Source organism: Buceros rhinoceros, unplaced genomic scaffold (assembly GCF_000710305.1).
Source record: "Buceros rhinoceros silvestris isolate BGI_N320 unplaced genomic scaffold, ASM71030v1 scaffold16909, whole genome shotgun sequence".
Lineage (NCBI taxonomy): Eukaryota > Metazoa > Chordata > Aves > Bucerotiformes > Bucerotidae > Buceros > Buceros rhinoceros.
This window is the reverse complement of record NW_010433638.1, coordinates 70,855-74,228: the sequence shown is the minus strand read 5'-3', so window position 1 is coordinate 74,228 and position 3,374 is coordinate 70,855.

Sequence of the window (3,374 nt, the reverse complement as noted above, 5' to 3'; positions counted from 1 at the left end):
ATGGAAAGATAAGCTTCAAGGCTCTATAGCTAGAACACGGTGTAGTGCTCACTTGTAAGAGATTTGGGGGTGTATCTTGAAGGCTGAGGACAGCGTATGCTTTTTGGAGGTCACCTTTTAGGCGAGGGAATTCTCTGGAATGAAGAGCTTTAAAATCCAGTCCTGTAGGACTGTAAGAAACTGTATGATACAATATAAACCACCTTCTTTCTTTTCACGAAGTTAATGGGATGATTTTAGGGAATTTTCCTTCTAAGTAATAAATTTCTTTAGGGATTAACATTTTTTTTTTGCTTAGGTAGAACATTTATTCCCCAATGATGCACTGCTTTGATCATTAGAATAAGCTGCCACTACAGTGCTATCATGTTCTCTATCGTTTATTCAAGGTTGTTGAAAGAAGACTAAACATCTTATGAATATTAAGTATCCAGACATGCTTTTTTACTACCTTCAAACTATTTCTATTAAGGCAAAGTGGGGGAACAATGACCTTACTCTAGTCAGTCATTCTACATGTAAAAGCAGATCTCACCGTTGTTCTTTCAGCTCTGGTGCAAAAACCCAGGGGGATGAAAATGGATGATGTGGGGGTCATTTGTAACACAAGAGGTCTTTTGCTGACTCCTTTGCCGTCATCAGGTCAGTCATCAGCAAAGAGGAGGGTAAAGAGGAGGAATATGTCTGGGCTGCTCTGAATCAACCCCATTAGGTAATGTGTTTGCTGAGGCAAAGGCCACAGAAAAGCACAGCCACCTGGAAAGGCCAGCGCAGGGATTGGACTCAAGATGTTCCACCCTGCTTTTATCCACAGCCTGTATTTGCTGGGGAGGATGGATATTGTGTTCAGTCCCAGCTGGAAGGGGACAATTTGTGCAAGTAAAAATGGTCCTTTCAAAGTATAATAGATCAATAATCTATTGTCAGCTAATGAGCTATGCTCAGTGAAAGCTACGTTGGCAAATCCATCTGCAAAACACTCCTGTTGTGCTTATGTTTATATGTATTTATGTATCTAATATTCCATCTTCCTTTAACTGCACATCCTGCAGTGATCTTTTCTCCAGCACCTGCCTTCTGCCCAAATATTTCCAGTATGGTGAGAAATACATAAGATGAAGATGTGAACCCTGAACAAGAAATGTTCTGCAACTTGGATTATGTGCCTTAGATCGTGGTTTGTAAAGTAGCTGCCCTCGGAGCAATGGTTGGATGTCACGCAGTAAGAGATGAGAATGGCTTATCAAAGTGTCACCTGCTGTGGCACAACAGAGTATGCTGTGGGGCTCAAATACATCAGGCCCTGGTGTGACAGTCCTCGGTAGGAAGTGCTGTGCTGTAGATTTGCCAGTGCTCCAAACCAGCTGTATCGGAACAGTGATGTAAAGCCATGTTGACTACTGTGCAGATGCAGAAGGGGCATGGTTTGGCTCATATCTGAGCCAGTATTGTACTATTTCCAAAGTGCTTTGGAACACGTTGAGACAGCATGTGTCTATTATTATACAAGTTAAATTTCCATACAATATCATTAGGACATTATGAATAGGACTTGAGACAATGAAACAATCATTGGCTGCTGCAATTCCTTAATATAGTTAATAATTAATCCTTGAAAAAGGGTGACTCCAGATTTTTTTTTTGGTCATCTGTCAAAGTAGCTCTGGCACCATTTCAATCTCTCTGCAAAAATTTAGGAAAACAGGATCTTGAGATGATGGGAATTTATGCTCTTTAATATTGATAGTACATTGCTGGGTTGATTGATCAAATTTCTTAATGGAAGTACATGGTTATTTTCTTGACAAGACTGTGTGTTCAGGGGGACACATTTGTTCTTTTGGAGGGTTGATTTTTAAAGCCTGGATTATTCCTTGCTCTGATGTGCAGCACGTCCCCCAGCCGTGAGCTGAAGGTAAGCCGCTGGTGCTGTACACCTTGTCCCAGTTGCTCTCGCAACTGCTCTTTTGGGGTGGTGGAAGTGCAACACTGCACTCAGCGGGGAGATCCTGGACTGGCAGGGTGCGTTAGCTTGGTGCAGCTGTTTATGAAAGTTGTGCTCCCTCCTACGCCCCTCCTCCCAGACTTCACTGAAAACAGTCTTTCACCCCAGGAGGAGGGGTTTGGGTTGGCAGCAATTTCTTTCCTCTCTCCTGTTGGCAGAAATGGCGTCATCTCTGCCACGTGGCTTCACGTCACGGCTTGGCCTATCAGGTGCCCCTTCCAGAATTCGCATTACTGGTGAACAATAAAGTGACCAAATCTGGGATTTTTGGACTTAATTTATAATGATTTATCCCAATTTTTATTTCTAGCTCTGATTTGTTCCTACAGAATTTCTCCTCTAGATTTCACCCCACATAATCAATATAATGGCATTGCTTCAAAGCATGTCCTGTGCTCAGTAACAGTCCCAATTACTCGGGGTTGGTGACTTTGGTCTTTTAAAATGCGCTAGCTACAGGAAGTACCGTGACCCCAATTACTACAGGTATGTTCATGGATCAAAGAACCTTCAGTTAGACTTCTCCTGGATAATCATTAACCAGGAGAAAAATTGTGGAGCTGCCACTGATTTTTTTTAGTTACTCTAATGGGATGACCATATAGCATCCTTATAAGATCTCCAAAATATTAGTCGGTTAAACCTACAGGACTTCTGAAAGGGTCTTCGATCAACCTAGCAGAACCTGAGCTCTAAAATACTTTGGAGTACAATATTCGTTGCACTTCCCCCATCCTTATTGGTTGTTCTGCTAGCACAAATGTAGCGAAAAGCAATTTTTTAGTACCTAATTCATGGGAAGTTTTAGAGACCTGACACTGCAGCTAAGTGTGGCCAAAGGAAGGGTTGTTGTTTCAGCTATGGTCTTTGCAACACCTTTCTAGATATCTCTCAATATTGACAGGGGGAGGGAGAGAAAGGCATGTTTAAAGGTGAGTGAGATGAAGAACCTCTCCTAAGTCTGAGTCTTTTCTGCCCCTCTGATAGTCTTCTGAGGACATAAGCTCAAAGGGAACTTGAATTCCCAGGACATTTTACATGAGCCATCCCTAAGAGTTCAAGGTCAATAGAGGTTACTTTAAGGTACAAGTAGTTGGAGTGTACATGACATTCAAGACAACAGATCCTCAACTGAATTTTTGGTGGGATTTCCAGAGTGCTGGGTATTTCTGTAAAGGGTGAGTGGGATCTTTCTGATGTGATCATCTAACATTTTTCACAGCAGCAGATAACCGTTGCTGTATTTGTAGTCAGATCCTATTTTGTATCACCAGGAAATGTGTTCCTTTACCCACACAGTAAATTTGAAAAACATAGATATCTGTTCAGAGTAATTTATATAAGCACAACAAAATTGTGATTGTCAGGA